Source organism: Pan paniscus, chromosome 3 (genome assembly GCF_029289425.2).
Source record: "Pan paniscus chromosome 3, NHGRI_mPanPan1-v2.0_pri, whole genome shotgun sequence".
In the NCBI taxonomy this organism is placed as follows: domain Eukaryota; kingdom Metazoa; phylum Chordata; class Mammalia; order Primates; family Hominidae; genus Pan; species Pan paniscus.
The window spans coordinates 172,727,707-172,745,398 of record NC_073252.2 but is presented as its reverse complement, the minus strand read 5'-3'; the positions used below and the strand labels follow the sequence as shown (position 1 = coordinate 172,745,398).

The 17,692-nt window shown below is 41.1% G+C and overlaps 1 pseudogene; it reads left to right on the top strand.

Moving 5' to 3' along the window:
• The first annotated feature begins 4,630 nt into the window (after positions 1–4,630).
• On the top strand, positions 4,631–16,580 carry LOC129397700 (uncharacterized; annotated as a pseudogene).
• The last annotated feature ends 1,112 nt before the right edge of the window (positions 16,581–17,692 follow it).

Genomic DNA, 17,692 nt, shown 5'->3' with positions numbered 1-17,692 from the left:
ATAATATAATATAATAAAGATATATCATTAATTCACCATTTCTTATTACTACTGGAAACTTAGAACCTTTTGTCTACTTACGTGCCTCCCAACTTTTGTGGTATTTTGCATTTTTGTTTTGCATATGTTTTAGAATCTATAAGATATTATTAATATTGATTTTTGCAGTTAATTTTTATTATATATACCCACACATTTACTCTACCTTGTGTACTTCATTGCCATCTTCACATTCACATTTCCTGATGATGTCTTGCTCTTAAATATAACTGCTGACCTAGTTACTTACTCTACCTGAAGAACAAGTAACTAGGTCAATAGTTTATATTTATGGCATACAATTTTTATTCCGTTGTCTTCTGCACTTCATTTTTGGAGGCCACCCATCAATCTTATCGTGCTGTCTTTTAAAATATAGGCCTTCTTTCTATGGCTGTTTTTAAGATTTCTCGGTGTCTCTGGTTTTCAACAGTCTTACTATGACCAGGTGTGTTTTCTTTGTGTTTATCCTGTTGGAATTCAGTGAGCTGCTTGAATGGGATGATATCATTCCATACTTTTAGAAAATTCTCAGGCATTGTATGTTTTTACATAACTTTTATTCAATTCTCTTTCTTTTCCACAAATTGGTCCCTATTTTATGGGTTTTAGGCTTTTTAATATGGTGTAATTATTACTTATACTATTTTTTTAATGTTTTGTTCTCTTTGTCAGTTGAGATGTTTTTCATTATCTCTTCTAGTTAACTAATCCAGTATTTTTAACTATGAGGCCTATAATTCAAACGATTTACTGATTTCTTTACATATTTTGTTATCAAATATATACATAGCAAGTGAAATCTATAGAATCAAATTTTCTGGTGAAATGAATCTATCTTCCCTCATTTAATTTGTTCATTTTTCTTTCATTTTCTCTAACAGTGGGATTTTTGTGTGTGTGTGTTATCACCTTTTTGACTCTATAGATCATCTCTTAGCTTCTGGCTTCTTTTTTCTATCTTTGTTGTTTTTTCTTTGTGTTATTGTCCATAACTTTTTGCTTTTGCTATGTGCAGTTTTTATTGTATGCTTTATGTTCTATTTAATAAAGCAGTAGAAGCTTTAGGTGGTATTGCTTTCGACTTAGGAAGTTTCCATCTTCTGTTTTGAAAATGGGCTGAGTAACTGACAACTTCAGCACATTTTAAATTAAATTAGGCAAAAAAGTGTAGTATTAGTAAGACTCAGATACTCTACAGAATTTCTCTCAAGAGCCAGAATAACTCTATTTTCTCAGCTTTGAAATACAGTAAATGATTGATTTCTGATACTCAGAGCTTCAAATCTCAGTCCTCTAGCCTATGTCCCAAGCTTATTCAAAACCAGGTAAATGTTTTAAAGGGGAGGCAGCACATGTGCTTTAGACAAGCCTTCTTTCCATTCGAGCTTTGTTTCCCAAGTACAACAGGATTATAGAAATTTCTGCCTTAAGAGCTTCACCCTGCCTCCTCGGCCTCCCTCAAAGGATGTTAACTCAACAAATGTGGCATAAAAAAAGCTGATACTGAGTTTGATATCCCTTAATTTAAAATTTATCAATCTAATCTTTTCTAGGCACTAAGGGGTCTTCAGGTTTCTCTTTTCTCAATAGAGGAACTCTAACTGAGTTGGCCAAAACTGATATTTAACTTGTATTCAGAAACATCATATGTTCCAAGGAAAGAAAGTGCTGACAGTTCAGAATTGTTTTCCCTTCTCTGCAATTATGGTGCCTTCTGCTTTTCATTTAAATCCTCCCTCATCCATTTAAAATAATTTTTTAATTGATTTGGCATGGTATAGTTTTTCCCCTAGAAGAATCACTTGCTTTTCTAGTCTACAGTCTACCTAAAATATAAGTACCTTATTTATTTATTTATGTATATCTTTCATTTTAGATTCAAGGGGTACACGTGCAGGTTTATGACTTGGCTACATTGCATGATGCTGAGATTTGGGATATGATTGATCCTGTCACACAGGTAGTGAGTATAATACCCAATAGGTAGTTTTTCAACTCCTGCCTTTCTTCCTCACTCCTTCCCCTTCTAGTCCCATGTCTTGTTCTCCATTTGTGTCTGTGTGTACCCAATGTTTAGCTCCCACTTATAAGTGATAACATGCAGTATTTGGTTTTCTTTTTTTGTAAAAATTCACATAGAATAATGGCCTTCAACTGCATCCATGTGGCTGCAAATGACATGACCTCATTATTTTATGTGGCTGCATATTATTCCATGGGGCATATTCAAAACATTTTCTTTATCCATTTGTGATGGTTAATACCGAGTGTCAACTTGATTAGATTGAAGGATACAAAGTATTGATCCTGGGTGTGTCTGTAAGAGTGTTGCCAAAGGAGATTAACATTTGAATCGGGTTGGGAAAGGCAGAACCACCCTTAATCTGGGTGGGCACAATCTAATCAGTTGGCAGCATGGCTGGAATATAAGCAAGCAGAAAAATGTGAAAAGAGAGACTGGCTTAGCCTCCTAGCCTACATCTTTCTCCCATGCTGAATGCTTTCTGCCCTTGAACACTGGACTCCCAAGTTCTTCAGTTTTGGAATTCAGACTGGCTCTCCTTGTTCCTCAACCTCCAGACTGCCTATTGTGGGACCTTGTGAATGTACGCTTTAATACTTAATAAACTCCCATATATATGGGATACATATGTATGAGATATATATAGGAATGTACATATACATATAAAGTGGAATATATATTCCATTAGTTCTGTTCCTCTAGAGAACCCTGACTAATATAGATTTTGGTACCAGAAGTGGTTCTAGAAGAACATAATATTAAGGATGGAGTTCTTTCATTGGTTTGGAGGTTTCTGGACTTGGCTGCTTAACACGATTAGACCCAAAAATGCTAAGGACTTTACGTCTAATAGTAGGGAGAACACTGATAGTTCTTGACATGAACTGTTTAGAGCGTTATGCAAAATAAATGCATGTGGCACTCCTGATTCATCACTCGTGAGAGGCAAGGAATTTAGTGACACAATAACTTTGACCATATATGGAGAACCAAGGAACATAATGACATTAGTTGGTTGCTCCTAAGTTCAGTGGACAAAGTGATGAAAGAAAATGATGAACTCAGAGATTCTATCTCCCAGCTTCAGTAGGGAAAGAGCTGCAATTATGGAATAACAGACACAAGTTCTTATCATGCAAGTGGCTGACCTGCAATGAAGGGTGCATGCACAGCCTCACCAGGTGTCTACTGTTAAAGTGAGGGCATTGATTAGAAAAGAATGGGACCTTGCAACTTGGAATAAGAATGTGTAGGAGGACCCTGTTGAAGCTGTGAACACTGAGTGTAAACTCTGATGAACCCTTTTTGTCATAAGAAACAGCTTTCCCATCCTCAGTAGTGGCAACATCCCCTCTCCAACCCGTGCTGGCATCAGCTTTTTCACCTTTGTCTGAGGAGATAAACCCTGTGCTGACTGAGGCAACAGTGGTGGCCTCCTCTGAGGCAGTTGCCAGGCAAGATAATGTTGATTCTCCTCAGGAGCCACTCCCAACACTCCTGTTTGCTTCTAGACCTATAACTAGACTAAAGTCCTGAAGGACCCCTAGAGGTGAGGTTAGAGTGTGACCCATGAGGAGGTGTGCTATGCTCAAAAAGACCCACTTGAGTTCTCTAATTTATATAAACAGAAACCTGGAGAACAGGCATGGGAATGGATATTAAGGGTGTGAAATAACGTTGGAAGGAACATAGAGTTGGATCAGGCTGCATTTATTAATTTGGGCCCACTAAGTTAGGACTCCGCATTTAATGTTGCAGCTTGGGGAGTTAAAAATATTCTAATAGTTTATTTGCTTGGTTAGCTGAAATACGGATTAAAAGATCACCCACTGTGAGCAAGCTGGAAATGCCTGATCTGCCTTAGTTTAATATGCAGGAAGGGATCCAAAGGCTTAGGGAGATTGAGATGGTGGAGTGGATTAGTCACTTTAGATCTACTCATCCCAGCTGGGAGGATCCAGGAGATATACCCTTGATGGATGCCTTGTGAAATAGATTTGTGAGGACAGCACCTGCATCTTTGAAGTGCCCTGTAATTGCTCTTTTCTGTATGTCAGATCTAACAGTGGGAACTGCAGTCACTCAACTACAAAATTTAAATACAATGGGAATAAATGGATCCTGAGGTGCCAGGGGCCAAAAGGCAGCACTCAACCATCATAGCCAATGTGGGCATAGCTACCATAATAGACAGCAGAGACAAAACAGCAATCAGAATAGTCTGACTTGTGTAGAGCTCTAGCATTGGCTAATTAACAATGGTGTTCCTAGAAGTGAAATTGATAGGAAGCTTACTGCTTTCCTACTTAATTTATATAAGCAGAAAACTTCTAGGTGGAAGGGATGAAAGAGTAATTTGAATTATAAAAACAGAATCATGGCCTCAATCAATTTCCAGACTTGGGGTTCCTGTTTACAGACCCAGAACCCCTTGAATGAAGGGGAGTCTGGGTCCCCTTGAGGAAAGATCCCACTACATTACTGACAATTATTGCAGTGAATCTTTCTCCAATCATTTCCCAAGGAGACCTTCAGCCCTTTACCAGGGTAACTTTGCATTGTAGAATGGAAAGTGTTCAGACATTTTGAGGACTACTGGACACTGGCTCTGAGTTGACGTTGATTCTAAGGGGTCCACAAACTTCACTGTGGTCCTCCAGTTAAAGTAAGTGCTCATGGAAGCCAGGTAATTAATGTAGTTTTAGCTCAGTTCCAACTTACAGTGAGTCCAGTGAGTCCCCAGACTCATCCTGTGGTCATTTCCCCAGTGCCAGAATGCACAATTGACATAGACATACTTAGCAGCTGGCAGAACCCCCACATTGACTCCCTGACTGGTAGGGTAAGTTCTATTATAGTTGGAAAGGCCAAATGGAAGGCTTTAGAGCTTCTACCTGGAAAAATAGTAAAACAAAAACAGTAACGCATCCCTGTAGGGATTGTGGAGATTAGTGCCACCATCAAGGACTTGAAAGTCGCAGGGGTGGTGATTCCCAACACATCCCCATTCAACTCTCCTATTTGGCCTGTACAGAAGACAGATGGATCTTGGAGAATGAGAGTGGATTATGGTAAGCTTAATCAAGTGGTGATTCCAACTGCAGCTGCTGTACCAAATGTGGTTTCATTGCTTGAGAAAATTAAAACATCTCCTTGCTGGGAACAAGCCCTAAGCCTGTCATAAGCAGGCCTTAAAGAAACTGACCATAAACAGGATTTCTGCAGCAATGTGACAAGCTCGTGGTGGCTATCACGCATACTGCTAGAAGTTGTTGGTTTACTGCAGCAGGGCAAGGAACACCTGGCCCGCCCGGAGCGGAAAACTGCTCAAACTACAAATAATGGCAGGAGCAGCCTGTACCTTAACAATATATTTTTGCTGCAGATAATCAGCCAGAGCCTGTTTCTCTACTCCTCACTAAGAATGCTTTGTTTCCCAGAAGGAATACTTTTAGTTAATCTATAATCTATAGAAGCAATGCTTATCACTGCCTTGCTGTCAATAAATATGTGAGTCAAACTCTGTTCGTGGCTGTCAGCTCTGAAGGCTGTTAGCCCGATTCTCACTTTGCACTCTATTTCTGTGTCTTTGGCTTCAATTCCTCTAGCACCACTGGGTTGGGGTCTCCACAACCGAGCTTGTCTCGGCAAGTGGCATCCAACGTAGGGGCCTGAACCCAGGTTGAAGCATCGCCAGAGTGATGGTTGGAGAATGTGGAACTATGCTGGAGGACACCCAAGTACTCTTAAGCAATCTCCGTGGTAAGTAAGAAGAGGAACTCAGAAGCATCAGGGTAACAATGGGACAAGGGTTGAGCAGGCACAAGGCTTATTTGAGTCTGCTTTGGAAGCTCCTCAGAAAAGGGGGAGTGAAAGTTATCACTAGCTGACTTACACAGCTTTTTAGTGCAGTAGAGAAACATTGCCCCCGGTTTCTGGACTGAGGAACTATGAATGTAGAGGTCTGGGAAAATGTAGGCAGCACACTGAAAAAGGCATATAAGGATGGTGCTGAGGATACTCCTATAACTGTCTGGTCAGTGTGGGCTCTGGTTCATTCAGCCTTGGAGCCTTTCCACACAGATGATGAGGAGAAGGAATCAGAGGAAGAAGGAGAGTATAATGAAGTACCAGAGCAGGTTTGCTTGCCAGCTAAAGCGGTAAAGGAGGGAGGGGTTTGTCCCTACTCCTCTGCACACCCTCATTATTTTGAAGAAAAGGAGTGGCCTGACCCTCCAGATCTTTCTTTTCCAGAGGACACTGGGCAACAAGTAGTTGCCCTAGTGACTGTTCAAGCAGCGCCTCAAGCGACCGCTCTCAGTTCTATTCAGGCAGGAATCCAGCAAGCTAGATGAGAGGGTGATATAGATGCTTGACAGTTACCTGTTAGAATACATAGACCTGATCAGCAGGGGAATATTATAGCTACATTTGAGCCTTTTCCTTTTAAAATACTTAAATAATTTAAACAAGCTATTAATCAATGTGGACCAGGTTCTCCTTTTGTAATGAGACTGTTAAAGAATGCTGCTGTCTTCAGTCAGATGACTTCTACTGACTGGGGTGCTCTTACTTGAGCTTGTCTAACTCCTGCTCAGTTCTTACAATTTAAAACTTGGTGGGCAGAGGAAGCTTCCACTCAGGCTGCTCACAATGTCCAGGCCCAACCTCAAATTAATATAACTGCAGACCAACTTTTGGGGGTCAGCGGCTGGGCTGGTTTAGATTCACAAGAGGTCACGCAGGATGATGCCATAGAGCAGCTTAGAGCAGTGTGCATTAGAGCTTGGGAAAAAAATCACTTCAGGAGGAGAACAATACCCTTCCTTTAGTGCTGTCAAACAGGGACCAAAAGAACCATATGTGGATTTAGCTCAGTTACAGGAGTCTCTTAAAAAGGTGATCGCAGATTCAGCTGCTCAGCATATAGTGTTGCGGTTATTAGCTTTCAACAATGCCAATCCTGAGTGCCAAGCCACTCTGCGACCTATTACAAGAAAAGCACATTTAGTTGACTATATTAAAGCTTGTGATGGTATTGGAGGTAATCTGCATTAAGGCTACTCTGCTAGCCCAGGCAATGGCAGGACTGAGAGTGGGTAAAGGAAATACCCCATTTCCTGGAGCTTGTTTTAACTGTGGGAAGCATGGTCATACTAAAAAGAATGCAGAAAAAATCAGCAAGTCAGGCCACCAGTTGGGGGAAAAAAGAAAACTGCTGAGTCTGAAATATGTCCAAAATGTAGAAAAGGAAAACACCAGGCTAATCAGTGTCACTGTAAGTTTGATAAACATGGGAACCCAATTTTGGGAAATGCCATGAGGGGCCTGTCCCGGGCCCCGGTTCAAACTGTGGCATTCCCAGCTCAGGCCATTCCCTCACCCCTGTACAATGCCTGTCCCCCACCACAACTGGTAGTGCTGCAGTAGATTTATGCTGTACAAAAGCTGTGAGCCTTCTGCCTGGGGAACCTACTCAAAAAGTGCCAACAGGATTCTGTGGACCCTTGCCAGCAGCGACAGTAGGATTACTTCTAAGCAGGTCTAGTTTAAATTTAAAAGGGGTACAAGTGCAAACAGGAGTCATTGATTCAGATTACAATGGGGAAATTCAAATTGTTATATCTACTTCTGTTCCCTGGAAAGCAGGGCCAGGAGAGCGCATAGCACAGCTCCTGATTGTGCCATATGTGGAAATGGGGAAAAGTGAAACTAAACAGGAGGATTTGGAAGCACTAATAAACAAGGCAAAGCAGCTTATTGGGTGAGTCAAATTACTGATAAACGTCCTACCTGTGAAATAACTATTCAGGGAAAAAAATTAAAGCATTGGTAGATACAGGAGCAGATATTTCAATCATTTCTCTACAGCACTGGCCATCCGTGTGGCCAATTCCACCCATTCGATTTAACATAGTTGGAGTTGGTAAAGCCCCTGAAGTATATCAAAGCATTATATTTTGCATTGTGAAGGGCCCAATGGACAACCTGGGACTATTCAACCAATTATAACTTCTGTACCTATAAATTTATGGGGAAGAGATTTATTACAGCAATGGGGAGCACAAGTGTTAGTTCCAGAACAACTATATAGCCCTCAAAGTCAACATATGATGCATGAAATGGGGTATGTCCCTGGTATGGGATTAGGAAAAAATTTACAAGGGTTAAAGAAACCACTTCAAGCAGAAGGACAGAATCCTCATCAACGTGTAGGATATCATTTTTGATGGCAGCCATTGTTAAGCCTCCAGAACCTATACCTTTAAAATGGTTAACAGATAAGCCAATTTGGACAGAACAATGGCCACTGAGTAAAGAGAAACTGGAGGCTTTAGAGGACTTAGTTACTGAACAATTAGAAAAAGGACACATAGCTCCAACATTTTCCCCCTGGAATTCTCCAGTCTTTGTTATTTAAAAAAAAAAAAAATCAGGTAAATGGAGAATGTTGACAGATCTTAGAGCCATTAATTCAGTTATACAATCTATGGGCGCTTTGCAGCCAGGATTGCCTTCTCCTGCTATGATTCCAAAAAATTGGCCTTTAATAGTCATAGATTTAAAAGACTGTTTCTTTACTATCCCTTAGCTGAGCAAGACTATGAATGGTTTGCATTTACAATTCCTGCGGTAAACAACCTGCAATCTGATAAGCATTTTCACTGGAAAATGTTGCCACAAGGCATGTTAAACAGTCCAACAATTTGTCAGACTTATGTAGGACAAGCAATTGAACCTACTCATAAAAAATTTTCAAATTGTTACATTATTCATTATATAGATAATATTCTTTGTGCTGCCCCCACTCGGGAAATATTACTCTAATGTTATGATCACTTGCAAAACCCGATTTCTCATGCCGATTTAATTATAGCTCTTGACAAAATTCAGACTACTACCCCCTTACTCCTACTTGGGGACCTTAGTAAATGGCACTACCATTGTGCCATAGAAAGTAACCATACATAGGGATCAATTGAAAACATTAAATGACTTTCAAAAATTACTAGGGGACATTAATTGGATACAATCTGCTCTAGGCATTCCTACCTATGCCATAAGTAATCTATTTTCTATCCTTATAGGAGATCCTAGTCTCACTAGCCCTCAGCAATTAAAGAAGGCTCAGGCAGAGTTACAGCTGATTGAGAAGCAAGTGCATAAAGCTCAAATAAATAGAATAGATCCAGAAAAGACTTTAGACTTACTGATTTTTCCAACTCAGCATTCACCTACTGGTGTTATTGTTCAAGAGCAGGACTTGGTAGAATGGCGTTTTCATCCACATACTAATTCACAGACTCTAACTCCTTATTTGGATCAAATTGCTACTCTGATAGGAAATGGGAGAACTCAAATTGTTACATTACATGAATATGACCATGGAAAAATTATTGTCCCTCTTACGAAGGCACAAATACAACAGGCCTTTATAAATAGTCTTACTTGGCAAGCCCATTTAGCTGATTTCATAGGTGTTCTTGATAATCACTTTCTGAAAACAAAATTATTTCCATATTTGAAATTAACTAATTGGATTCTCCCTAGAATAACTAAATTTAAACCAATTGAAGGTGCTGAAAATGTTTTTACAGATGAATCTAGTCATGGTAAAGCTTCTTATTCTGGATCAAAAAGCAAAGTTTTCCAGACACCCTATACTTCAGCTCAAAAAGCGGAGCTTGTAGCTGTAATTGAGGTGCTGAGTGCTTTTGAGATGTCTGTTGATGTAATTTCTGATTCTTCTTATGTGGTTCATTCTACACAGTTAGTTGAAAATGCTCAGCTACAATTCTACACAGATGAGCAACTGATGACTTTATTTACCCAATTGCAAACAGCAGTTAGGAGTACAATGCACCCTATTTACATCACTCACATTAGGGTTCATACGTCTCTTCTAGGACCTTTGACTGCAGGGACTCAAGTGGTTGATCATCTAGTTGCTACTGCATTATCTAATGCTAAACACTTTCACAATTTAACTCATGTTAACACCTCTGGTCTCAAACACAGATACAGCATAACCCGGAAATGAGCTAAAGCTATTATCCAGTAATGCCCAACTTGCCAAATGGTGCATTCCTCATCTTTTACAAGAGGAATTATCCTCGAGGATTGGAACTTAATTCTCTTTGGCAAATGGATATCACTTATGGTCCTTCCTTTGGTAAATTGGCTTATGTACATATATGTATAGATACATTTTCTCAGTTTGTTTGGGCTCCTGTCAAATGGGAATCTTCTGCCTATGTTAAATGGCATCTTCTGAAATGCTTCACAGTCATGGGCATTCCAGATTCAGTTAAAACGGACAATGCCCCAGGCTATACTAGCCAAGCTCTAGCTACATTTTTCTCTGTAAGGAATATTAAACACATTACTGGCATCCCATATAATTCACAAGGACAAGCCATTGTGGAAAGAATGAATCTCTCCCTAAAACAGCAGTTACAAAAACAAAAAGGGGGAAACAGTGAATATGGGACTCCACATATGCAATTGAATCTAGCATTATTGACTTTAAATTTTTTGAGCCTACCTAAAGGCCAGATGCTATCAGCAGCTGAACAGCATCTACAGAAACCAGCGGCAAAGACAGAAGCAGAATAACTGGTTTGGTGGAGAGATCCAATAACAAAAAGTTGGGAAATAGGTAAAATAATAACATGGGGTAGAGGTTATGCTTGTGTTTCTCCAGGCCAAAACTAGCAGCCAATTTGGATACCATCAAGACACCTGAAACCTTATCATGAGCCAGATGCTGAGGAAGATATTTGGGAAGCACCCCGAAGACTCCCCGGTTGCAACCATGTCGAGACTGATAATGAGGCCTCTTTCCTGCTTGTAGTGGGTGATTTAAAACTTGATCTCACTAATCATCATGTGACTTGTCAATAATGTATATTGTCTTCTTGTGTGAATTCTTCCTTGTATAATACTGATCATTCTATTTTAGCGGTAAGAGCCTGAGAAGGAGTATGGATACCTGTAAAGATTTCCCATCCTTGGGAAGTCTCTCCTTCTGTGCATATTATTACTGAAATTCTTCATAAGATTTTGAGGTGCCCTCAGTGTTTCATTGCTACCTTAATTTTAATTATTATGTGATTGATTGCTGTCACAGCTACTGCCATGGTAGCTGGAGTTTCTTTGCATTCCACAGTACAAACAGCAGACTATGTAAATAATTGGTAGAAAAATTCTACTCTTCTGTGGAATTCCCGTCTGGGAAGTGAGGAGCGCCTCTGCCCAGCCACCCCGTCTGGGAGGTGAGGAGCGCCTCTGCCCGGCCGCCGCATCTGGGATGTGAGGAGTGCTTCTGCCCAGCCGCCACCCTGTCTGGGAAGTGAGGAGCACCTCTGCCTGGCTGCTGTGCAATCTTCCAAGTGTGAAGTGACAGCCTTTCTGGAGGTGTACCCGACAGCTCCGAAGAGACAGCGACCATCGAGAATGTGCCATGATGACGATGGCAGTTTTGTAGAAAAGAAAAGGGGGAAATGTGGGGAAAAGAAAGAGAGATCAGATTGTTACTGTGTCTGTGTAGAAAGAAGTAGACATAGGAGACTCCATTTTGTTCTGTACTAAGAAAAATTCTTCTGCCTTGGGATGCTGTTAATCTATAACCTTACCCCCAACCCTGTGCTCTCTGAAACATGTGCTGTGTCAACTCAGGGTTAAATGGATTAAGGGCGGTGTAAGATGTGCTTTGTTAAACAGATGCTTGAAGGCAGCATGCTCGTTAAGAGTCATCACCACTCCCTAATCTCAAGTACCCAGGAACACAAACACTGCAGAAGGCCGCAGGGACCTCTGCCTAGGAAAACCAGAGACCTTTGTTCACATGTTTATCTGCTGACCTTCTCTCCACTATTATCCTATGACCCTGCCACATCCCCCTCTCCGAGAAACACCCAAGAATGATCAATAAATACTAAAAAAAAAAAAATTTTTTTTTTAAATTCTACTCTGCTGTGGAATTCCCAAACTAATATAGACCAGAAACTAGCTAACCAAATCAATGATCTCTGATAAATTGTAATGTGGCTAGGAGATTGAGTAAGTAGTTTAGAATATAGAATACAGTTACAATGTGACTGGAATACTTGTGATTTTTGCATTACTCCTCATTTGTATAATGAAACAGAGCATGAGTGGGAAATAATTAAGAGACATTTAAAGGGTCATACTGGAAATTTATCTTTGGATATTGCAAAACTGAAGGAACAAGTATTTCAAGCCTCTCAGGCACATCTGACGCTAATGCCAGGAACTGAAGTGTTTGAAGGAGCTGCAGATGGATTAGCAGCTATTAACTGGTTAAAACGGATCAAGACACTCGGAGGCTCTGTGATTTCAATGATGATTGTGCTTTTAATTGGTGTTGTCTTTGTGTAGTCTGCAGATGCGGATCCTAAATTCTGCAAGAAGTAGCCCACTGTGAAAAAACTGCCTTTGCCTTTATTGCTTTGCAAAAACAGAAAGGGAGACATGCAGGGAACAATCCCTAAGCCTGTCATAAACAGGCCTTAAAGAAACTGGCCAGAAACAGGATTTCTGCAGCAATGTGACATGCTCTTGATGGCTATCACAGACACTGCTAGAAGTTGTTGGTTTACTGGAGCAGGGCAAGGAACACCTGGCCCACCCAGAGTGGAAAACTGCTCAAACCACAAACAATAGCAGGAGCAGCCTGTACCTTAACAATATATTTTTGCTGCAGATAATCAGCCAAAGCTTATTTCTCTTCTCCTCACTAAGAAAGCTTTGTTTCCCGTAAGGAATGCTTTCAGTTAATCTATAATCTATAGAAGCAATGCTTATTACTGCCTTGCTATCAATAAATATGTGGGTCAAACTCTGTTCATGGCTCTCAGCTCTGAAGGCTGTTAGCCCCCTGATTCTCACTTTGCACTCTATTTCTGTGTCTTTGTCTTCAATTCCTCTAGCGCTGCTGGGCTGGGGTCTCCACGGCTGAGCTGGTCTTGGTATCTCCTGGTACCTGATATGCAGCCATTGAATTGGCAAATTTGTTTTCTCCATTCCTGTCCAAAGCCCCACCAGAAGAAACTTGCCTTCAGTTGGCAAGGCTCACAATATACCTTTACCATTCTACCTAAGGGGTATGTCAATTCTACAGCTTTGTGTCATAATCTTATTCAGAGATACCTTGATCACTTTTCACTTCCACAAGATATCGCACTGGTCCATCACATTGGTGACATTATGCTGACTGGAGCCAGTGAGCAAGAAGTAGCAAACACACTGGACTTATTGGTGAGATATTTGCATGCCAGAGGATGGGAAATTAATCTGACTAAAATTCAGGAACCTTCTACCTCAGTAAAATTTCTAGGGGTCCAGTGATGTTGGGACTGTCGAGATAATCCTTCCAGGGTGAAGGATAGGTTGCTGCATTTGGCCCCTCCTACAATAAAAAAAGAGGCACCACACCTAGTGGGCCTATTGGATTTTGGAGGCATCACATTCCTCAGTTGGGTGTGTTACTCCAGCCCATTTATCAAGTGACCCAAAAAGCTGCAAGTTTTGAGTGGGATCCAGAACAGGAGAAGGTTCTGCAAAACATCCAAGCTGCTGTTCAAGCTGCGCTGCCACTTGGGCCATATGACCCCACAGACCCAGTGGTGCTTGAGGTGTCAGTGGCTGATAGGGATGCTGTTCGCAGCTTTTGGCAGGCCCCCAGAGGTGAATCAGAGCAGCGGCCCCTAGGATTTTGGAACAAGGCCCTGCCATCTTCTGCAGATAACTACTCTCCTTTTGAGAGACAGCTCTTGGCCTGCTACTGGGCTTTGATGGAAATTGAATGTTTGACTATGGGTCATCAAGTCACCATGTGACCTGAACTGCCTTTCATGAACTGGGTGCTTTCTGACCCATTTAGCCATAAATTAGGTCATGCACAGCAGCATTCCATTATCAATGGAAGTGGTATGTATGTGATCAGGCTCAAGCAGGTCCTGAAGGCGCAAGTAAGTTACAAGAGGAAGTGGCTCAAATGCCCATGGCCTCCACTCCTGCCACCCTGCCTTCTCTTCCCCAGCCTGCACCAATGGCCTCATGGGGAGTTATCTATGATCAGTTGACAGAGGAAGAGAAGACTAGGGCCTGATTCACAGATGGTTCTTCATGATATGCAGGCATCACCCGAAAGTGGACAGCTCTAGCACTACAGACCCTTTCTAGGACATCTCTGAAGGATAGACCTGAAGGGAAGTATTCCCAGTGCACAGAACTTCAAGCAGTGCACCTGGTTGTGCACTCTGCATAGAAGGAGGAATGGCCAGATGTGCAATTATATACTAATTTATGGGCTGTAGCCAATGGTTGGCTGGATGGTCTGGGACTTGGGAGAAGCATGATTGAAAAGTCGATGACAAAGAAATTTGGGAAGAGGTATGTGGATGGAACTCACTGAGTGGTCAAAAACTGTGAAGATATTTGTATTCCATGTGAGTGCTCACCAACAGGTGACCTCAGCAGATGAGGATTTTAATGATCAAGTGGATAAGATGACTCTTTCTGTGGACACCACTCAGCCTCTTTCCCCAGCCACCCCATCATCACCCAATGGGCCCATGAACAAAATGGCCATGGTGGTAGGGACAGAGGTTATGCATGGGCTCAGCAACATGGACTTCCACTCACCAAGGCTGATTTGGCTAAGGCCACTGCTGGGTGCCCAATTTGCCAGCAGCAGAGACCAAAACTGAGCCCTCTATTTGGCACCATTCTTCAGGGTAATCAGCTAGCTCCCTGGTGGCATGTTGACTATATTGGACCTCTTCCATCATAGGAAGAGTAGAGGTTTGCCCTCACTGGAATAGACACTTGCTCTGGATATGGATTTGCCTATCCTGCACGCAATGCTTCTGCCAGACTACCATCTGTGGACTCACAGAATGCCTTATCCACCATCATGGTATTCCACACAGCATTGCCTCAGACCAAGGCACTTACTTTACAACTAAAGAAGTGTAGCAGTCGGCTCATGCTTCTGGAATTCACTGGTCTTACCGTGTTCCCCATCATCCTGAAGCAGCTGGATTGATAGAATGGTAGAATGGCCTTTTGAAGTCACAATTACAATGCCAACTAGGTGACCATACTTTTCATGACTGGGACAAAGTTCTCCACAAGGCTGTATATGCTCTGAATCTGCATCCGATATATGGTACTGTTTCTCCCATAGGCAGGATTCATGGCTCAAGGAATCAAGGGGTGGAAGTGACACCACTCACCATTACCCATAGTGATCCACTAGCAAAATTTTTGCTTCCTGTTTCCATGACATTATGTTCTGCTGGCCTAGAGGTCTTAGTTCCAGAGGGAGGAATGCTGCCACCAGGATACACAACAACGATTCCATTAAACTGGAAGTGAAGATTGCCACCTGGACACTTTGGGCTCCTCCTACTTTAAGTCAACAGGCTAAGAAGGGAGTTACAGTGTTGGCTGGGGTGATTTACCCAGACTATTAAGAGGAAATCAGTCTATTACTCCACAATGGAGGTAAGGAAGAGTATGCATGGAAAACAGGAGATCCATTAGGGCGTCTCTTAGTATTACCATGCTCTGTGATTAAGGTAAGTGGGAAACTACAACAGCCCAATCCAGGCAAGACTACAAATGACCAAACCCCACAGGAATGAAGGTTTGGGTCACTCCACCAGGGAAATTAAAAATAAAATAAAATAAAAGGACTTGCTGAGGTGCTTGCCAAAGGCAAAAGGAATACAGAATCGGTAGTAGAAGGTAGTCATCAATACCAGCCATGACCACGTGACCAGCTGCAGAAATGAGGACTGAAATTGTCATGAGTATTTCCTTTTTCTTTTGTTGAAAACGTTTTTGTGCATGTATACACTTGTACTAAGAAAATATCTTCATTTTATTTCCTTTCTCATTTATCATGTGACAAGATTTATTGACTTCATATCAGCATTTAAGTAATTTTATGTAATAGTATTTGGATTGGAGATTGGTGCGTTTCCAGTTGTACGAAGGATAGTTGTATTATTTTAGGCATAATTATGACTGTATTATTGTCTTTATTTGAAGATTATGCATGATCTCAAGAGATGTGTATGGGTTCAAGTTGACAAGGGTTGGACTTGCGATGGTTAATACTGAGTGTCAATTTGATTGGATTGAAGGATACAAAGTATTGATCCTGGGTGTGTCTGTGTGAGTGTTGCCAAAAGAGATTAACATTTGAGTCAGTGGGCTGGGAAAGGCAGACCCACCCTTAATCTGGGTTGCCACAATCTAATCAGCTGCCAGCACAGCTAGAATATATGCAGGCAGAAAAATGTGAAAAGAGAGACTGGCCTAGCCTCCCAGCCTACATCTTTCTCCTATGCTGGATGCTTCCTACCTTCAAACATCAGACTCCAGCTCCTTCAGTTTTGGAACTTGGATGGGCTTTCTTTGCTCCACAACCTGTAGATGGCCTATTGCAGAACCTTGTTATTGTGTGAGTTAATACTTAATAAACTCCCCTTTCTCTCTCTCTCTCTCTCTCTCTGTGTATGTGTGTGTGTGTGTGTGTGTGTGTGTGTGTATTCCATTAGTTCTGTCCCTCTAGAGAACCCTAATACACCATTTCACCATTGATGGGCACCTAGGTTGAGTCCATGTCTTTGCTGCTGTGAATAGTGCTGTGCTTCATCGCATTTTATAACCAGAGGAACCCAGAAGTTGAAAGAGAACTGTTATTATTATCCCACCTTATTTTGAGGTAAACTGTCTATAAGTTTAAGTAATTTTCCAGAGACAGTGAAGGGCAATGATAAAAAAAACCCTGAAAATTAAAAGTAAACTTTAAAAAATAAAGCATATGATGCCTTCTCACTCCTGCTTCATCCATTATATCAAGATTAGTACTAAAAAGAGCTTAGTCAGAAAAAGGGAAACCACATGAGTGATTTTGGAGGGATATAATTAAATATAAGTAATTGGGTAAACAGCAATTGAAGAACAGAACAAGTTAAGGTAGACACCACGCTACTAATTGGCTACTAAATATGAACTACTAATTGCAAAAAAATGATTCCATTCATGAAGCTAAGAAGCAAATGGAAAAGACTGGACTTAGCTGAACCTAGAAGATGGTAGGACTGGCCCCATGGATCTCACACTCAGAATTCTAACAATAGGTATTGCTCAGCCGGTGCTGGAGGTTTGAGACATTTGCATAGAGCTCAAAGAACTGAAATCCAGAACCCTGAGTGTAACACAGCAGACAGCAGACAATGAAGTTTTTCTGGAGTGAGTTTTAAAAAGTAGGGGGAGATTAAAATCAAGTATTGTTACCAGTGTAAAACCTATTATTCAGGAAATACTGATAAACAAAGAAAACAGATCTCCCAGATTTCTAATTTCCTATTCTTTCTCCCTGTTGCAAAACCCTATAGGATGAGGGCTGGTTTAGCAGAAATACGGTTCCTATAAAGTAGACTGAAAAAGAAGAAAGGATTTGGAAGCTGAAAGACAACAAGTTAAAAATTGGTACGCCACACATATGCCATGGCTCTTTTAGGAAATATAAAGTGGCAAGTTTTTCAGAAAAAATAAACTTTCAAATTATTTAAAACAATGAAGAGT